Source organism: Mustela nigripes, chromosome 3 (assembly GCF_022355385.1).
Source record: "Mustela nigripes isolate SB6536 chromosome 3, MUSNIG.SB6536, whole genome shotgun sequence".
NCBI lineage: Eukaryota > Metazoa > Chordata > Mammalia > Carnivora > Mustelidae > Mustela > Mustela nigripes.
The window spans coordinates 116,466,995-116,489,651 of NC_081559.1; positions in this window are offsets into that span (position 1 = coordinate 116,466,995).

Below are 22,657 nucleotides of genomic sequence, written 5' to 3' on the forward strand. Positions count from 1 at the left end.
GCATTTTGGATTTTGGTCATTCTAATAGGTGTGTAGAGTTTTAATTTTCAATTTCCTGATGACATGATGTAGAACGTCTTTTAATACACTTATTTACCATCTGTATATTATCCCTGGCAAAATTTCTGTTAGTCTTTGGCTCACTTTTTTTAATCAAGTTGTTTCCTTATTGTTGAATTTTGAGAGTTCTTTGTATATTTTAGAGAACACTCCCATGTCAGATGTCTTTTGCAAACATTTTCTTCCAATTCTGTGGCTTGTCTTCTCATTCTCTTGATATCATCTTTCACAAAGCAGAAGTTTTTAATTTTTACAAAGTATATCTTATTATTTCTTTCATGAATTATGGCTTTGATGTCCTTTCTAAAATGATATCAACATACAAAAAGACAACTATCATATGATCTCCCTGATATGAGGAAGTGGTGATGCAACATGGGGGCTTAAGTGGGTAGGAGAAGAATAAATGAAACAAGATGGGATTGGGAGGGAGACAAACCATAATTGACTCTTAATCTCACAAAACAAACTGAGGGTTGCTGGGGGGAGGGGGTTAGGGAGAAGGGGGTGGGATTATGGACATTGGGGAGGGTATGTGCTTTGGTGAGTGCTGTGAAGTGTGTAAACCTGGTGATTCACAGACCTGTACCCCTGGGGATAAAAATATATGTTTATAAAAAATAAAAAATTAAAAAAAAGTCATCTATGTTTTGTCTTGTGTTATCTTCTAGGAGTTTTATAGTTATGTGTTTCATACTTGGGGCTGTGACCCATTTTGAGTCAATTTTTGTTTTATGAGAAAAAAATATTTATTGGCAGTTCTTAGATTTGGAAGGGAGAGGGGGGCTATAGATATTTAATGAATTTTCCACCTTTTTTTAAAAAAAATTATTTCATTTTATTCAGTGTTCCACAATTCATTGTTTATGCACCACACCCAGTGCCCCAGGCAATACATGCTCTCCTTAATACCCACCATCAGGCTCACCCATCCCCCTACCCTTCTCCCTTCCAAAACCCTCAGTTTGTTAATTTTTTGTATGCATGGATGTCCAGTTGTTCCACAGCATTTGTTGAAAAAACTTTCTTTGCTTCATTGTATTTCCTTTGTCCTTTGTGAAAGATCAGTTGACTGTAGTTATGAAGGTCAGGTTCTAGACTCTATGTTGTTCTATTTATCCATTTGTCTTCTCTTTAACTGTCCCCTGATAAATAAATTTTAAAATATTTGAGTGTGTGGGTGTTTTTCAAAGATATGGATACAATTACAGAAAAATAGTTGATCTTATTTAATTTTGAAAATGGCCTGAGGTAATTTGTATTATAAAAATTTATCTGAAGTAGAGCATGATTGATACTCTGTCCTTTGCATTTTAGATTATTTAAAAGTGAGATAATACAGGAGGGACATGCCCATACCAATGTTTTTTGGAGGTGGAATCCTTCATCTCTATGTCTCAGGCTAACCTTCATTTTATCAACCCATTCCTAAATTCTGAAAAGGCCACTTAACCAGGGGCTGAACTCTTAAACAGCAACAATTACTTCTAGCCACATAGTAAATGAGGCTGGAATCACTCTTATAAAATTATTATGTATTATTAATGTATTCTATAACAATATAACAGTATAATCACATAATAGTAATTATATCATCCTAGGGAACGTAGTACATCCGGTGTTCATACATAGGAGTGGGACACATAGGGAAGACATTGTGACATATTTTATAGTTTGTTTTCAACTTCAAATATAAAGAACTTCAGATTTCAAAATGAAAGCTGACTAAGAATTTATATTGGTGACAGAGCAGGAATCTTCTTAGCAAAGGGCAGCTAAAATTGTTAGGAATAAATCTTTATATCTTCATCATGGGTTGAAAAGAATTAGGTTATTAATGCTACTTCTCCTAATGGTATCTATGATTAACAAAACTTATGCCATATTTCAAGCTGTAAGTGTTTAAATATATTATTTCTAACATTTTTATTAGCCTTGCAAGAGGCTCCATTAATCTTTATTTTATAAAAAAGAGAATGGAAGCTAAGAAAGGCTGAATGATTTGACCAATGTCAAAAGCAAAGTGCTTTTGTTGGAGCTGGGAGTCAAACCACACACATTATCTCCAACACCTGTGTTTCCAAGTACAAAGTGACTTCAGAATTACACAGTTAACCACATTTTATTTTTATGTATAATCCTCTGAACTCAGGGGGCTTACCTTGCCCTCTCTCAACCAACAACCAAAGTGTGAATGCTGTGGCCTGATACCCCACCATAACTCCAGTTCCCATCTCCACCAGCCAAATTTAATTGAACATCAGCTTTGCTCAGTTTGGTGTGCTCTGATAATCTTCAGGTAATAGAAAGGGACAGAAATTTTAGAATATGTATTCCCACTACTTATAAGTCACCAGAACATCCTGCAAATGACCATGTCTTCCAGCTGCAACAACTTTTGATTATCATGATATGAATGGGACTGGGAGTGAAACACAATGGTCCCAATGAATGGTCTATCACAGTTTAAGAATAACTGGAGGATTTATTTTTTGAACAGTTTGGGATTAATTGCAATGACATAAAATTTCCAGGAGTTTTATGATTCAGACACTAATTGAAACTTAAATCATATACTTTGTATTTTTTATAGACTTTGTCCTTTAATTATTTATCATTTTCACAAATTAACTTAGATATTAATTCTTCATACATAATAAATGACTTTGCTGATTTTGGATGTGCTTTCAGTGTCATTGTTATAAGAGCATTTTATGTGGAAAATTTAGTTTTGAATTTATTCTTTCATTTATTCAGAAATACTAACATCTAATTTGTGCAAGGCTCATAGATTAGACCGGGAAACAGACACTCTCAGAATCATTCTTTCATAATAACTCCAGACTTATGTGCTCTGGTTGGCCTCTTTTCCATGGAGGACATAGTCCATGGAGGATATTCTCTTCTCCTCTTTAAGGTTAATCCTTACACAGTTGCATTTGACCCTAAAGCCCCCTTACTGTTTCTATGCCCCCACACAAGTTATACCTTCTCCTTTTCCCATATATTTAACCTATTATTGTTACTAGAATTTGTTCATGGATCAGCTATAAAATGTGTTCCAATCATCCCATTCTAAAGCCAACATAACCACACGGGAATTATTTCTCTTTAGTTTATTGCTACTTATCTCCATGTAACTCCTCAACAATATATATTGATTTTAATAAATGGATATTATAAAATAATACAGATAAGGTATTCAAAGGAAGATATTTTATGTCTATGATAATTAAAAAAAACTCTACATGTAGCTACTTATCAGATGATTTAAAAGGTTATTTATAAAATACATTTTTGCTGTTTTTTTCAAGGTAGATTGATTATTTGCCTTCTTCAAGAGTGGAGCATGTTTAATTTGGTTTTCTGAGTGGTTTCTCACCACAGAATAAGCATTCTCAAATGAATTGTATTTGAATTCTTATTCATTGTTAAATATTCTCCTTGACATGATATTATGAGCCCAAATGGTGAAAAATAAATCTTCTCTCCCTAAGTACTGTTTGACTAGAATTTCTATGTAAATCATCTAGTTACACTCTTCCTCCAATAAACTATCACCAAGTACCATTAAGGCTGAGCACCTACTTGTGCTTGAGGGGCTGCCTCATTACCATGACAGTCTCACTGTGCCACAATCCCATACTTTTATTTCTCTGTGTTCCCTTACATCTATCTGGACCCTTGGGGGCTTGTGGCCTAGCTGGGATCTACAGTACCACCATTCTCTTGTTCATGTCCTTAGTACCTGCTCTTTGCTAAGTTTTACATAAGCAAACACATGTAACTAGTCTCCCAAAAACCCACAGCCTTCTGAGGAAAGTCTGTAGTGCACACATTTTTCCCTGCATGTTGTTCATTACCTCTCATCAACAATTACTTCTTTGGGCTGCTCTCCAAGGGTCATTTTATGATTGTTTTCTCATATTGTCTTTTTCTCTTGATTTTTGTCCCTTAAGTATGACCAAGAGCCTTTTCTTTTTTCTACAACATGAGTCATGGAACCTCTATTACAGAGCAGATGTTATACTAGCTGCTTTATGAATTTAGTCACCATATCTGCTACAAAATGGGTATTTATATCCTCATTTATACAGATAAATAGGGTCATGAAAAGTCAAATTACTAGATACATGCTTCTAAATATGTGCATATTCCTATGACAATTATTTTTAATAAATATTATATTTATTATGTCAGGATGATAGCAATTTAAATGAAAAATAAATTTATGCAACTAAATATTTCTTGAAGATCTTATTTTTTTTAAGATTTTATTTATTTGACAGAGAGAGAGAGAGAGAGAGAGACAGAGAGAGAGAGAGATCACAAGTAGGCAGAGAGGCATGCAGAGAGAGAGGGGGAAACAGGCTCCCTGCTGAGCAGAGAGCCCAATTCGGGGCTCAATCCCAGGGACTTGAGCCGAAAGCAGAGACTTCCTTGAAGCTTTTTTTTTTTTTTTTTTTTTAAGATTTTAGTGCTATTAAACATTTCTAATTTAATTATGGAAGTTATATATTATTAATTCCTAGAAAAACAGCTACATTAAAAACAATGTTAATAAGCTCTTCAAAAAAAACTTTAGTGAAAACAGACATAACATTTTTATAACCTTTGTTTTCATCCTATATACTTTGCTAAGGATTTTATAAATCTTTTTTTTTTTTTAAAGATTTTATTTATTTATTTGACAGAGAGAAATCACAAGTAGATGGAGAAGCAGGCAGAGAGAGAGAGAGGGAAGCAGGCTCCCTGCTGAGCAGAGAGCCCGATGCGGGACTCGATCCCAGGACCCCGAGATCATGACCTGAGCCGAAGGCAGCGGCTTAACCCACTGAGCCACCCAGGCACCCAGCATTTTATAAATCTTTTAAAAAATCAATATTACCGGTTAATAACATTTTAAATGAAAAGAAGGATGAGATTCCATTTTCTCACAAATTTTAAATAAAAATTATAATATCTAATTATGTGATAGTCCAAAAAAGCTGCTGAAGTAATACATTGGAATATATTATAAATTAACAGGATTGCATATTGAAATTAGCAAAATTGTATATTTGTGAATATGAATAATTTACAAATAATATATGACATATAATATATTTGTAATATAACATGTATTTCATGCCTGGGTATGTACTTTAAGAAAATAATACAAAGGAATTAAATCAGTATCCAACAAAATGTTGGATGCTCTGTGTTTTGATGTTAGAGAGGAAAATAACTACAAATATGTGAGGTGGAGATAGAGTTAGGGTGTTCCAATTTCATGGGCTGTTAGACAACCATTCAAAAAAAATAAAGATGCAACTGTCTGGGTTCCCAGGAAGCCGGCTCTGCGATGGGGAACAGTGCATGGGAAGTGTACCAGGGAATGCTAAAGAAGGGAATGGCAAGGAAGAACAAATGAGCAGAAGCAGCTGCTCTGACATGGTTTCAATGGAGGACTCAGCCAACTGCATGGGGATTCTGAGCTCTGGAACACTCATAGCTGTCCCTTGTGTGAGTGAGGGGATAGGTGTTGACACAGTCATGCTTGCTAGTTCTTGAATGTGGCCACATCAGAGAGACAGTGACACTGGCTGAGGACCCTCCCCTTAGTTGAAGCTGTTCTTGTCATGGGCAAGTAGCTGGGGGCTTCCTGGTAGAGCTGTCCCAGCCATTCTAGAAGAAATTCCTTCATTCATGAAGGGAGAACATCACAAAATTCACCAAGGAAGATCATGTAGTAACATAAAGGATAAAATAAATAAAATAGCACAAAATGCCCAAACAAAATGGATGCTTTTTTAAAATGAGATTTTATTTATTTGAGAGAGGGAGAGAAAGAGAGAACAACAAGGGAATTGCAGGCAGAGGGAGAGGGAGAAGAAGCAGGCTCCCTGCTAAGCAGGGGCTCGATCCTGAGACCCTGGGATCATGACCTAAGCTGAGGGAAGATGCTTAATGACTGAGCCACCAGGTGCCCCCAAAGTGGATGCTTTAACTGAAACTTTGCTGAGATATTATGTTCAGATGCAGAGGCCCTAAGGCAACATGAAGTGAATGGTAGTCTGAGAAATATTTATTTGTATTATTTTAGTAATTTTACTTTAATGACCAAAGTCCACGCTAAATTCTCCAGACAGTCTTTGCTATTTTAGAGAGATTGTTTTCTATTCCTGGGTTCTAATCATTCTCTCATTATTGGATATTGAAGGTTATCATATGATTTTGAGATTATTACATGATTTCTCTCCATTTTCCTAGTCATATGGTGAGTTATTATTGGCTGATTTTCTTATTTGAAACCACTTCTTCAGTGGAATAAACCTGTTCAGTCAGCATATAATTTCATACATAATGAATGTTAACTTGCTAATTGCAACTGTCTGTGACAGAGATTGATTAGTAAATTTGTTTCTTGACATTTTTAGGCATATGATGACTTCATAAAAAGTTTTTGAATGAGTTCCCTTTTTCATTATTATCTGTGGAATTTTCATAAGATCGAAGTCATTTCTTAATTTAATATTTGAAAGAATTCACTGCTCCAGCTACCAAGTCTTAAATTTTTCTTTGAGTGAAGGCTTACAAGAATGATTTATAATAGGAATATTCAAACTTTGTACTTCTTGTTTTGTCAGTTTGGTAAATTATATTTTTGTTATTGCATATAAATTGTCAAATTGTTGGCATTGAGTTATTTTATGTCTCCAAATGTCTGCAGCAATATCTGCTTTTTTAGTCCTTATAGCAAGAAGTAGAATTTTTCCTCACTCTTTTGATCAATTTTGTTAGAAATTTATAAATGTTACTGATTTTTTTAAATGATCAACTTCTGGATTTTGTTATTTGTTTTTCCTGATGCATGTTTGTTTTTTATTACATAGACTTTGTTCTTATCTTTATTTTTTTTTTGTACTTTGTATTCAATTTGGTATTCTTTTTCTAAATTTCTGGTATGAAGACTTACCTTATTGATTTTTAGGTTTTATTTTTTCCTCAATATATATGATTTAATGTCACAAATTTGCCACTACTGCATATTTTAGATGTATCCAACAAGTTTTGATATGTTGTGTTCTTATTATAATTTAGATATTATAAATTATAATTTAGTTCAAAATATTCAAATATTTAAATATTCGAAAATACAAATAATTGAACTAAATTAATATTTAGTTCAAATATTTTTAATTCCTGCATGTATTATAGATATTATAATTTATGAATTATTTAGGAATGTGTTGTTTAGTACTTAAGTTTGAGATCTTTACAGTCTTCTCTGTTATTAATTTCTAGCTTGATTCCACTCTAGTCAGAGAATATACTCTGAATGAAATCAATCCTTTGTAATTTATTTAGGTTCTCTTTATGGCCCGGCATATGGTCATTTTTAATACTGTTTTATAATTTGTTGATGTACCTCAACAAATTATAAAAATCCTGTCATTGTTCAGTGTTGTGTTCTATACATGTAAATGTCATCAAGTTTCTTAATTATGTATTCATAGCTATGTTGCACAATTTCTTAATGTGTTATACAATTTCTTAATTGTAGTACGCAGATATTTTACATTAGTGAACACTGGTTTTCCTGTCTACTTGAATTTTCTCAGTCATTATGAGATATTTTAACATCTCCCACAATGACTATGGCCTCCTCTTTTCTCCTTTTGTCTCATTTTTTGTCTTATCTACTTTGAAATTAAATTAGAATTTTTTAAGGATTTTATTTATTTATTTGAGAGAGACAGAATGAGAGAAAGTGCACGAGAAAGGAGAGAGAGAGAGAAGCAGATGTCCTGCTGAGCTGGGAGCCTGATGCGGGACTTGATCCCAGGACTCCAGGATCATGAAATAAATTTTATTAAATTTATTTTTATAATTTATTTAAATTAAAATAAATATTTTAAATAGTTCATTCTCAAACTTTATCATTTGAAGTGTGAATCAGATATATAGATTAGATATAGATATAGATATAGATAGATATAATAGAGTTAGATTTTATGTTTTTATGCTACAGCATTGTTTGATTTTCCTGAGAAGATCCTGAGGCAGGATTTGCATGTACACCATTTATTTCAGAGTTGATTTATGAGTCATTGCCAAGTGAATAGGTAAATTAGATTGGAGGGACAGAAAGCAATAGTGGGTAACTGAGATAAATCTAAGGAGGTATATCTATGACAGACAACAAAGTATGTACACCTCAGACACACTTCCCATAGGCCAAGAAGTAAAAGGGTCGGTCTATTTATTCATCAGCTCTAAGAGACATTGCTTGAGGAGCACTCCTGAGAGGCAGTTTGGTAGAGTATAGTAGCCGAAAAGGACTGCTTCCAGATAAAGACACACAGGAAAAAAGACTAGAGACTGGCCCCATACTCAAGAAAACAGTAAAGGCTAATTGACATGGGCAGACCAATATCCTCACTGGCTACATCAAGTCTGTAAAAATCTGTCTTTAATTGAATTATGCATTTATAAATGCATATAAATATTTAGTGTGTATATTAGATTAGATTTAGTGTGTATATATCTAATATAATATTTATATTATATTAGATTTAGTGTGTATTTATATTTAGTATATATGATATACAGTGAATATATGTAAGTTAATATTTGGCATACAGAAATGTATATAATATTAATTAAAACTCAAAGAGCATACCAAATAAGAACAAATGAGAAAACAATGCTTTCATTCCCTCCCATCATGCTGCTGGAGAAAGGTGAAATCTCATAAAACTGCAAGTGGAAAATAATATATCCTATCAGGCTTTGTTAGGTATTGGGCACTTAAATATCTTTCTAAAATATTTACCTTAGTGGGGCACCTGGGTGGCTCAGTTGGTTGGACGACTGCCTTTGGCTCAGGTCATGATTCTGAAGGGCAGAGGCAGGCTGAGTTCCTGTCTGCAGAGTACTAGCAGTAATTCCAACCACTGGCTTGGTTTATTTACAGAACCAAGCTTGAAACACCTTCTGACCAGATAGCTTGTTGAGATGAAGATCTTCCTGATCCTTAGACAAGGAAGTTTGCTAGTCCTAGAACCCAGCTTGTCCATGCCCAGATAAAAAAAATGGAATCACAGCATATTGTAGGGAGTGTCTTTTAGCCCCATATGACCAGGAAGAATGGAGACAATTCTTAGAAGTTGAGTGGCTCATCAGCCCTTGGGCTCAGAAGCATATGGGCAGAGCTGATAACTCCTAGAGCAAAACTAGTACCAGGCATGGAAGAGTCCCATGTTTGTCTCAGGTATAGAGATTAATTCATAGCTGAGATTGAGAGTACTCACTAGCCCATTCCAGATGAAGAGTCTGTCTGGGAAACTGACTGTAGCTTGGAGTGGCTTCTTCCCCTCCTTTTCAAGCAAGACATAGCCCCCCCACCCCACCCTGCACTGTTGAGATATCTTTTAGCTCCATTTAACCAGAAGGTATAGTGACAACCATTGGAAGCAGTGCAGCCCAGCAATACTCAATTCTAGAGAAAGGTAGACAGACCCAATAATTTGCAAAGCAAATAAAATGGTCCTGTTTGGCCAGGAAACTTGGGGTGCATGTTGGCTTAAAACAACAAAGAATTTTATTGACTTTAGGCCAGTTTCCCTTACTGCTTCCAGGAAAGAAATCTAATTCTTAGTATCACTCATTACTGAATAATGGCTCTCAGCCCAAGGACAAGGAATATAATCACATAGCCAATTCATCAGCTCTACAGGCAGTGGCATTTGAATACAGAACATAGCCTTTGGCTTCCCCCACTATGGAACAAAACTTTTTATCTCACCTGAGCAGAGAATTCAGTGCACACCCCAGAATGATTCAGATAATGAAACAAAGAGCTATATAGGCCATGGGTCCTATCCTACTGCCCTGCCAAGACAGGGAAACTAATTCATATCCCTAACTATTACTAATATATTACTCAGTCTCAACCATTTATTAAGTCTGACCAGAGAAATCAGGCAACTACACAGCCCATCCTTCAGGCTCACTTGAATAGATAACAAAGCCAGCAGTTCTAGCCAATTATTCTCAGCCAGAGGCACATCCTGCCCCCATCCATGCCCATTCTCAGAACTCAAACATCTGTCTCACCACAAAATAGAGCATACTTGCAAGTCTCATCTGCCCAAGGTCATTACCAGCAGATGCACCCAGAAACCCAAAGTGAGCTGACTGGTAAAAATGGTCTCTGCCAAAGCAAATCTACAAAGTCTGGAAGAGGAACACATTACTCAAATATGCAGAAACCAACATAAGGAATTATGAAGGATAATGAACATGCAGGTAAATATGGTACAACCAAAGGAAATTAATGAAGTTTCAATAACTGACCCTAAGAAATAGAGATCTATGAACCATCAAAGGTTTTATGATAAGCCCCTTAAGAAAGTTTAGTAAGCTACAAAACAACAACAACCAAAAACAGAAAACAAAACAAAAACCCATCACAGATAGCTAAGTAAAATTAGGCAAATGATGTGTGAACAAAACAAGAAATTTGACAAGGAAATAGCAACTATGCAAACAAAAATAACAAAACCCAGAAATCCTAGAGTTAAAAAAAAATAATTGAAGTTAATAACTCAATGAGTTTCAAAAGTAGATTCTACCATGCAGAACAAAGAATCAGTGATCTGGAGCAAAGGGGACTGGAAATGATCAGTTCAGAGTAGTAAAAAGGAAAAAGAAAAGAACAAAGAATGCATAGAGGAATTATTGGGCATAATAAAATAATCACATTATGTGAATTTCCAAAGGAGTAGAAAAAGAAAAAGAGAGAGAGAGAGAGAAGATATTTAAAGCCATAACAGCTGAAATCATCTTAAACCTGGGGAAAGAAATGGATATCCAGATCCATAAGACCTAAAAGCCCTAAACAGGTTGAACAGAGTAACACCAGCATACAATATACTTAAATTGTCAAAAGTCAAAGACAAAGGAAGAATTTTGAGAGCATCGAGAGAAAAAAAAAGGTACATGAAAGGGAACCCCCATGAGAGTACTGAAATTTTTCTCAATAGAAACTTTTCAGACTAGGAGAGAATGAAATGACATATTCAAAATATTGAAAGACAATAACTGAAAAAAATATATTCACAATGAAGATGTCCTTCAGATATGAGGGAGGGAAATGCCAATCAAACAAAATTTGAGGTAGTTTGTTGGCACCAATCTACAATTACAAGAAATGCTAAGGGAAATTCTTTAAATAGAAGTGAAAGAATGTTAATTAACATTGTAAATGCTAATTAACATTATAAAATCATAGATAATCTCACTGGTAATGGTAAATGTATAGTTACAGAGTTTTTTAATATGGTAGTAATGGTGCATAATCACTTAATAATCTAGTTGAAAAGTTTTATATATATATCTATATATATATATATATATAGCAAAAATAACCATAACTTCAATAATCTATTGTTTACACAATATTAAAAAAAAAAAAACATGTTGGGCACATGGGTGGCTCAGTTGGTTAAGTGTCTGAGTTTTGATGTTGGTTAAGGTCGTGATCCCAGGGTCTTGGGATTAAGCCCCACATTAGGATTCTCTCTTACTACCCCTTTCTCTGCCTCTCCTGGTTGCACCCTCTCTCTCCCTTAAAAAAAAAAAAAGTGATACCCATAACTGAAATTTGAAGAAAAGAAGAAGTAAAAGTATAAAGTCTATGAATTTCTTAAATGTACATTGTCGTCTGTATGACGTAAGATGGTGTAAATTTTAAATATTTCATGCAAATCACATGGTAATCACAAGGGAAAATCCTGTAGCAAAATGATTCAATAGCAGCAGCAAGTGGAAGCAGAAGTCACCCTTCTTACATGGGGTGAGGGGGTGGGGCCTGGTCCAGATGACTGGTCAACTGAAGGTATTGGCAGGGGCGTCTCAGTCTCAGAGAGAGGATGGGTTTAGGCATGTGTCTGGTAGGGAGGGACCCTCCTCTACTGCTAGAGGATGGGAAGCAACAGGGGCCAAGGAGCCAAGGTACAAGAAATAAGGACTTTAAACAGGATTTCCCTTTGGTATGAGTAAGATCCATGGCAACAACCAAACAAAACAAGAAGGCCAGGACTGAGACCTAAACATGCAGTGGAAGGGTGGGCTCCAGGGCTCTCGGCCAGCAAGATGGAGCATGCAGCCTGTACAAGGGACTGTCACTGCAGGTGTGAAGCTGGTAACACTCATGGGACTTCCCTGTCTGGCTTCTTCTAGTTCGAGCCCAGGATCAGCTGGGGATTATCTACTATTTTATTCTCAATGCCCTTATCGTTGCCTCCACAGATCAGCCTTGGAAAGCAAAAGAACATAATAAAGAAGTCATAGCATAATGATACTAAAGACATCAAAATACTGAGAAAAGTCAGCAGATTAGAAAGCAAAGAACAATGGGGTAGCTGGGTGGCTCAGTTGGTTGGGCATCCAGCTCTTGATTTCAATACATGTAATGATCTCAAGATCATGGAATCAAGCCCCACATCCAACTCAGCACTGGCCATGAAGTCTGCTTGGGATTCTTTCTCTCTCTCCTTCTTTTTCTGCTCCCCTCCTCAAAAACAAATCAAAACAAAAAAGAAGTCAAAGAGCAATGAATCTACAAGACAACCAGAAAACAATGAACAAAATGCCAATAATAAGTCCTTACTATCAATAATTATTTTAGATGTAAATGGATTAAATTATCTAATTAAAAGACATAAAATGGCTAATTGAATAAAAAAATGATCCAACAATATGTTGCCTATAAGATCACTATTTGTAAAGATATGCATAGACTGAGAATAAAGAAATGAAAAAAGACGTTTAAGAAAATGGTAGCCAATGGGAAAAAAATGCAGGGATAGCTATCCTTAGACAAAATACACTTTCAACTAAAAATGGTAAAAAGAGACAAAGAAGGTTATTATTTAATGATAAAGGTGTCCATGGATCAAGAAAACACTAAAAGTAGTTATGAGCCAAAATCAAGTCACCTAAATATATAAAGCAAAATAAATAAATAAATGAATAAATAAACAACAGAGCTATAAAGAGAATAAACAGAATTTAAAAAATAAATTAAATAAATAAATAAATAAAACAGAGCTATAAAGAGAATAAATAGAATAACAGTTGGGGACTCAATATTCTATTCTCAACAGTGGATAGATCACTCTGGCAGAAAATCAACAAAGAAACAGAAGTTTTGAACAACACTATATACCAAATGGACCCTTACAAACATACAAAACATTCCATCTAATAGTAGCAGATTATACATACTGCTCAAGGGCTCATACAACATTTTCTAAGATAAACCACATATTTTGTCCACAAAGCAAGTCTTAGCACATTAAAGATTAAAATTATACTAAATATCTTCTCTAACTATTATGGCATGAAACTAGAAATCAAGGAAATCCAGGAAAACTGGAAAAAATACCAGCAAACCAAATTCAACCACACGTTAAAATAATTATTCACTGTGAAGTAAGACTGATCTCTAGGATGGAAGAATGGTTCAACATATTCAAATCAATCAACATGATACAACACATTAATAAAATGAAAGAAATAATCATATGATCATTGCCATAGATGCAAAAAATGCATTTGATAAAATTCAACACCCATTCATGGTAAAAGCTCCTAACAAATTAAGCATAGAAGGAACATATCTCAACATAATAAAGGCTATGTATGACAAACTCGTAGTCTGCATTACACTCAATGATGAAAGATTGAAAGCTTTTCCTCCCCTAAGATCAGAAAGATGACAAGGGTGCCCACTTTCATCGCACCTATTCATCATAGTACTAGAAGTCCCAACTAAAGCAATCAGGCAAATGAGAAGGTGAAGAAGAAAGGAAGGAGGAGAAGAAGGAGGAGGAGGAGGAAGAGGAGAATGAAGAGAGAAAGAAGAGGTGTGAGAATCAGAAAAGAAGAAAAATTGTCTCTGTTTACAGATGGTATGTATATGTGTGTGTATATATGTGTGTGTATATATATATGCACGAAACATATACATAAATGATATATATTATGTATATATGATATGTACATGTTTATGTATAGAAAATCATAAGCACTCAACTAAAAATCTGTTAGATCTAATCAATGAATTCAATTAAATTGCAGGATATAAAATTAACATACTAAAATTAGTAATGTTTTCATACATTAACAGATTTTTAAAAAAATTGATCTGATTTATAATAGCATATGAAATAATAAAATACTTACAAATAAATTTGCTTTATTCTCTGAAAACTACAAATGATTGATTAAGTAAGTTAGAGAACACACAAATAAATGGAAATATAGCCTGTGTTCATGGATTGGAAGAATTAATATTGTTAAAATTTCAGTGTTACCAAAACCCATCTGTAGATTTAATCTACACTTAAAATTCTAATGGCATTTTTTACATAAGTAGTAAAAAACTCCTAAAATTTATGTGGAACTATAAAAGACCCCTGAACAACTAAGAGAATCCCCAGGAAGAAGAACAAAGCAGGAGACATCGCACATCCTAATTTCCAGCTATACTATAAACCTGTAGTCATCAAAACAATATAACAGTGTTATAAATATAGACAAATATACCAATGGGACAGCACTGACAGCCCAGTAATAAACTCAAGCCTATATGGTTAACTAATATTTGAAAAGGGAGCCAAGAATACTCAATGAAGAAAAATAGCTTTCTTTAAATAAATGGTGTTAGGATAATTGGATATTTACATACAAAAGAATGACAATGGACCACTATCTTGGACCACTTACAAAAATTAACTTGAAATGGGTTAAATACTCAAATTTAAGATCTGAAACCGTGAAATTACTGGGGGGGGGGAAACAGGAATAAATGTCCTTAATATGGCTCTTGGTAACCAAATAAATTTTTTAAAAATATTATTATCTATTTATTTGACAGAGTGAGAGAGCACAGAAGTAGGCAGAGCAGCAGGCAGAGGGAGAGGGAGAAGCAGGCTTCCTGTGAGCAGGGAGCCTGATGTGGAGCTCAATCCCAGGATCCTGGGATCATGACCTGAGCCAAAGGCAGTTGCTTAACCCACTGGGCCACCCAGGCACCCCCCAAAACATTTTTTTTATATCTATAGTACAATCACCAAAATAAAAACAAACACGTGGGATTATGTAAAACTAATAAGCTTCTGTACAACAGAAGAAACCATCAATAATGTACAAAGAAAACATAAAGGATGGGAAAATAAATATTTACAAATCATTTATCTAACAAGGGGCTAATATCCAAATACATAAATAGCTTATAAAACTCAACAGCTCCAAAAGCCAAAATCCCAATTAAAAATGTGTAAAGTACCAACATATGCATTTCTCCAAATAAAGGGCAACAGGTACATGAAAATATGATCCAAATCACTAGTCATTATGGATATACAAATTAAAACCACAAGATAAGAGATAATAAATGCTGCCCTGGAGAGAAGAGAACCCTTTTGCAATGTTGCTGAGATTGTAATTTAGTACCACCACTACCTAAAATAATATGGAGGGTCCTCAAAATTGAAAACAGAACTGTCATATGATTCAGCAATTTCACTTCTGAGTATATTTAAAAATTAGATCACTAATTCAAAAATATATCTACATCCCTAAGTTCATTATTTACAATAGGCAAGACATGAAAATAATATAAGTGTCAATGGATGGATGAATGGATAAGAACTCATAATGTATACACATATACACTGTATATATACACACACATACACATACACACACATACAAAATATTTAGTCATAAAAAAGAAAAATGAGGAAATCCTACCATTTGCAGCAATATGGATGGACCTCAAAGGCATTTTTAAATGAAAAAACTCAAAATAAATTAATAAGAAAGATATCAGATTTGTGGTTACCTGATGTGGAGTGAAGGATAGTGAAAATTTGAAGAAGGTAGTCAAAGGTATGAACTTCCAGGTATAAGACAAATAATTAGTAGGAATAAAATGTCAACATGATCCCTCTTGGTAACACTGATGTATGATATATTGAAACATGGTTAGGAGAATAAATCCTGAGAGTTTTTATTATAAGGATATTTTTCCTTTCCCCCCTTTTCTTTTTGGTTATACCTTTATGAAAATACGGCTGTTACTTGAAGCTACTGTGGTAATCATTTCACAATATACATAAATGACACCACTATGATGTACAGCTTAAACTTATACAGTAACATATGCCAATTATTTCTCAATAAAACTGAGGGGAAACATGCTAAACAAATTTACCAGCGGGAAAATGGTATGAAATATGACATTTACTTACAGTTATAAATAAGAATCACAGAGTCCTTTTTTTTTCTTTCTTCTAATATGTGTTTACTTTAGAGAGAAAGAGTGCATGCACGAGTCAGGGGAGGGGTTGTGGGAGAGTATGTTCAAGCACTCTCTCCACTGAGTGCAGAGCTTATGTGGGGCTCTATTCCACAACCCAAGAGATCAAGACCTGACAAAAACCAAGAGTCAGACACTTAACCAACTGAGCCACCCAAGTGCTCTACAGAGTTCTTTTTCCAAAGAACAAAAACTCTAATAGGGATGGAAGAGGTACAAATAAAGAGGTTGTTGCTGGAAGTGTATACAAAGTGTTGTGCTCACCGCATTTTGGTTGAGTAAATTTTGCACCACAAAATTGTGTGGTATAGCAGCTAAGGAAGTGCCAGTCCATCAGAAAAATATAACAATCATATTACTATATGGAACTAAAATGCATGAGGCCAAAACTGATGGAAATGAAGGGAGAAATAGCTTAAACAACCATAATTGGAGACTTCAGTATCTCACTTTTAATAATCAACAGGATGACTAAGAAAATGACCAACAAAGAAATAGAATATTGAATAAGACTATAGATAACTAAGCCTAACAGACATATATAGGCTATACTACTCAATGTTCTCAGACTACATATTCTTTACAAGGGCACATGGAACCTTTTCTAGGATAGAGCACATGGTGGGCCATAAAATAAACCTTAGTAAGTTAAAACTGATAGAAATGAAAATAGATATGTTCTCTTACTGCAATGAAAGGAAATTTAAATAATCAAAAACAGAAAGAAGTTGGAAGCTTATATTGTGGTAATTAAAAGTACACTTCATATATAAACAACAAATGGGCCAAATAAGAAATCAAAGGAAATTAGAAAATACTTTGACAACATATCAAAACCTATAAGGGACTACTTCAACTAGCAGGAGATCAGCTAGATAGCTTATCTAAAGATTGCAAACACCTGCAAATCCATTGGCAGATGGAAGAGAAGAAAAACAGCAATTCTGAAAACCTAAAAGCAACCACTTTCTGAAAGGCAGGACTGGCAGAGAAGTGAATCCAAAGCAACGGGAAGATAGACCCCAGGGGGAGGGGCGGGCTCCCAGCAAACTGCGGTGCAACGGCGTACGAAATCAGGACTTTTAAAAGTCTGTTCCGCTGAGGGACATCGCTCCAGAGGCTAAACCAGGGCGAAGTCCCACCGTAGCCTCAGGTCCCGCAGGGTCACAGAAGGATTGGGGGTGTATGAGTGTCACAGAGCTTGTGGGTATTAGAACGGGAAAACCAGCTACAGAGACAGAGCCCACAGTAAGCTCACAGCTCGGGGATACCTTTAACCAGCCGCAGGCTCGGTGAGCTCGGAGCACAGCCGGGAGGTCAGGCAGATGGGAGTAACTGGGTGCTGTTCTCTGAGGGCACACTGAGGAGTGGGGCCCCGGACTCTCAGCTCTTCCGGCCGGAGACCAGGAGGCTGCCATTTTCATTCCTGTCCTACGGAACTCTACGGAAAGCTCTCAGAGAACAAAAGCTTCTGAAAGCAAACGAGAGCGGATTACTCAGCCGGGCCTCTGTTAAGGGCAGTGCAATTCTTTGCCTGGGGCAAAGACACTTGAGAATCACTACACCAGGCACCTCCCCCAGAAGATCAACAAGAAATCCAGTCAAGACCAAGTTCACCTACCAAGGAGTGAGGTTTCAATACCAAGGAGAGCAGCACAATTCCAGAGGAGCAGAAAGAAAAGCACGGAACTCATGGCTTTCTCCCTGTGATTTTTTAGTCTTGCAGTTAATTTATTTTTTTTCTTTTTCATTTTTTTCTCTTCTTCTGATAATTTTTTTAACTTTTACCCTTTTCTTTTTTAATGTTTTTTTAACTAATTTATCTACTATATATATTTTTCTTTTTTATATATTTCTTTATTCATTTTCTTTTTTTAAATTCTTTTTTTTCTTTTTTTTTCTTTTTTTTCTTCCTTTCTTTTTGAACCTCTTTTTATCCCCTCTCTCAACCCTCAATTTTTGGGATCTCTTCTGATTTGGTTAAAACATATTGTCCTGCGGTTGTTGCCACCCTTTTAGTATTTTACTTGCTCCTTCATATACTCTTATCGGGACAAAATGACAAGACAGAAAAATTCACCAGAAAAAAAAAAAAAGAACAAGAGGCAGTACCGAAGACTAGGGACCTAATCAATACAGACATTGGTAATATGTCAGATCTAGAGTTCAGAATGACAATTCTCAAGGTTCTAGCTGGGCTCGAAAAAGGCATGGAAAATATTAGAGAAACCCTCTCCAGAGATATAAAAGCCCTTTCTGGAGAAATAAAAGAACTGAAATCTAACCAAGTTGAAATCAAAAAAGCTATTAATGAGGTGCAATCAAAAATGGAGGCTCTCACTGCTAGGATAAACGAGGCAGAAGAAAGAATTAGTGATATAGAAGACAAAATGACAGAGAATAAAGAAGCTGAGCAAAAGAGGGATAAACAGCTACTGGACCATGAGGGGAGAATTCAAGAGATAAGTGACACCATAAGATGAAAGAACATTAGAATAATTGGGATTCCAGAAGATGAAGAAAGAGAGAGGGGAGCAGAAGGTATACTGGAGAAAATTAATGGGGAGAATTTCCCCAATATGGCAAAGGGAATGAGCATCAAAATTCAGGAGGTTCAGAGAACGCCCCTAAAAATCAATAAGAATAGGCCCACACCCCGTCACCTAATAGTAAGATTTACAAGTTTTAGTGACAAAGAGAAAATCCAGAAAGCAGCCGGACTTCAAGCTCTCTTACAAAGCTGTCAACATCAAGACAGCATGGTACTGGCACAAAAACAGACACGTAGATCAATGGAACAGATTAGAGATCCCAGAAATAGACCCTCAAGTCTATGGTCAACGAATCTTTGACAAAGCAGGAAAGAATGTCCAATGGAAAAAAAACAGCCTCTTCAATAAATGGTGTTGGGAAAATTGGACAGCCACATGCAGAAAAATGAAATTAGACCATTTCCCTACACCACACACGAAAATAGACTCAAAATGGATGAAAGACCTCAATGTGAGAAAGGAATCTATCAAAATCCTTGAGGAGAACACAGGCAGCAACTTCTATGACCTCAGCCGCAGCAACATCTTCCTAGGAACATCACCAAAGGCAAGGGAAGCAAGGACAAAAATGAACTATTGGGATTTCATCAAGATCAAAAGCTTTTGCACAGCAAAGGAAACAGTTAACAAAACCAAAAGACAACTGACAGAATGGGAGAAGATATTTGCAAACGACATATCAGATAAAGGACTAGTGTCCAAAATCTATAAAGAACTTATCAAACTCAACACCCAAAGAACAAATAATCCAATCAAGAAATGGACAGAGGACATGAACAGACATTTCTGCAAAGAAGACATCCAGATGGCCAACAGACACATGAAAAAGTGCTCCATATCACTTGGCATCAGGGAAATACAATTCAAAACTGCAATGAGATATCACCTTACACCAGTCAGAATGGCTAAAATCAACAAGTCCGGAAATGACAGATGCTGGTGAGGATGCAGAGAAAGGGGAACCCTCCTACACTGTTGGTGGGAATGCAAGCTGGTGCAGCCACTCTGGAAAACAGCATGGAGGTTCCTCAAAATGTTGAAAATAGAATTGCCCTATGACCCAGCAATTGCACTACTGGGTATTTACCCTAAAGATATAAACGTAGTGATCCAAAGGGGCACGTCCACCCGAATGTTTATAGCAGCAATGTCCACAATAGCCAAACTATGGAAAGAACCTAGATGTCCATCAACAGATGAATGGATCAAGAAGAGGTGGTATATATACACAATGGAATACTATGCAGCCATGAAAAGAAATGAAATCTTGCCATTTGCGACAACATGGATGGAACTAGAGCGTATCATGCTTAGCGAAATAAGTCAAGCAGAGAAAGACAGCTATTATATGATCTCCCTGATATGAGGAAATGGTGATGCAACATGGGGGCTTAAGTGGGTAGGAGAAGAATCAATGAAACAAGATGGGATTGGGTGGGAGACAAACCATAAGTGACTCTTATTCTCACAAAACAAACTGAGGGTTGCTGGGGGGAGGGGGGTTGGGAGAATGGGGGTGGGGTTATGGACATTGGGGATGGTATGTGCTTTGGTGAGTGCTGTGAAGTGTGTAAACCTGGTGATTCACAGACCTGTACCCCTGTGGATAAAAATATATGTTTATAAAAAATAAAAAATTTTAAAAAATTAAAAAAAAAATTTTAAAAATACAAAACCTATAAGAACTTACAGGAGCTGCTAAAGCAGTGCTTGGAAGGAAATTTATACTTTAATGCTTAGATTAATAAAGACTAAACATCTTACATCAATAACCTAACTTTTAGCTTAAGATCCTGGAAAAAGAGCCCCACATTTGGCTCTCTGTTTAGTGGGAAGCCTGCTTCCCGCCCCATCCCCACACTGCCTGCCTCTCTGCCTACTTGTGATCTCTGTCTGTTAAATAAATAAAATCTTAAAAAAAAAAAAGATCCTAGAGAAGAGAACCAAAGCCAACTAAAGAAGAGAAATAATAAAGATTAGGGTAGACATCAATTAAACAGAGAATAGAAAAATAATGAAATAAGAAAATCAATGAAAACAAAAGCTGACTCTTTTAAAAGAACAACAAGATTTACAAATCTTTACCTTGATTGACCAAAAACAAAAGAGAGAAGTCTCAAATTAGTGGAATCAGAAAAGAAAGGAGATATTACCACTAAATTTATAGAAATAAAATGTATTATGAAGGAATTTTGTGAAAAATTGTATGACTCTAGAAGAAATAGATGATTTAAATTGATTTGAAACACTAAGGAGATTAAATTATTAACCATTAAAGGAAAGCTCATATCCAGCCAGCTTCATTACCAAATTCTACCAATCAATTAAGGGAGAAGTAACACCAATATTCCAAACTCTCTTGAGAATAAAGGCAGAAAAAACACTTCCAAACTCATTCTATGAGGCCAGTGCTACCCTAATACAAAATCCAGACAAAGACTTCAAAGGATGCTATAAAGCCATATTTTTTATGAATATGGATTTCAAAATCCACAATAAAATACCATTGAACTGAATCTAAAAACATAAAAAGAATTACACACAATGCCCAAGCAGGATTTATCTCAGGAATACAAAATTGTATAGAAAAGGAATTTGGGGGAAAAAAAAAAGTACAGGTACCTTTTTTGACAAAAGCAAGAAACAGTGAGTACAGCATACTTTATTACGCTATTTTTGCTTTGAAGATACTTTTTTTTTTTTAACAAATTAAATGTTTGTGACAACAGTGCATCAAGCAAATTTATCAGCTCCATCTTTCTAAAAGTATTTTCTCACTTTAGGTCTCTATGTTACATTTTGTAATTCTCACAATATTTCAAGCCTTTTCATTATTATTATATTTGTTATGGTGATTGGTGATCTTCGATATTATTGTAATTGCTTTAAAGTACCACAAACCAAATCCATATAAGACAGTGTATTTAATTGGTATTACGTTTTATGTGTTCAGACTGCAGACATTGTGGGAATAGCACGAGAACTAGAATCAGAAGAGAAGACTGAAGGTGTCACTGAATTGCTGTAATGTCATGATAAAACTTGAACAGATAAGGAATTTCTTCTTATAGTTGAGCAAAGAAAGTTGTTTCTTGACTTGGACTCTTCTGGTGAAGACTCTATGAAGATTGTTGAAATGACAAAAAAGGTTTTAGAATATTACATGAACTTAGTTGATGTAAGAAACTTGATTGAAGTTTGTTGAAGTTTTTGATAAAGCAGCAGGGCTTGAGAGGATTGACTGCAATTTTGAAAGATCTACTGTGAATAAATGCTATTGATCAGTATAGCCTGCTACAGAGAAATAATTTGTGAAGAGTCACTTTATCAGCAAATTTTATTGTTGTCTTATTTTTTTTGAACTAGAGGTTACATTTATTAAAAATAATATTTTCATAGACATCTTTCACAGTATATTATATTTACTCATTCTTTTTTGCTGCATACTTAATATTTTAAGAAATTATAGCCACACCAACCTTCAGCAATCACTCCCTTGATCAGTCAGCAGCCATCACACTGAGGCAAGACCATTCACTAGAAAAAAAGATTATGACTTGAGAAAACTGAGATGATGGTTAGCATTTTTAGCATAAAGTATTTTTTAAATATGGAATGTACATTGTTTTTAGTATGAAATACATTAAATTCATTTAAACATAGATCTCAT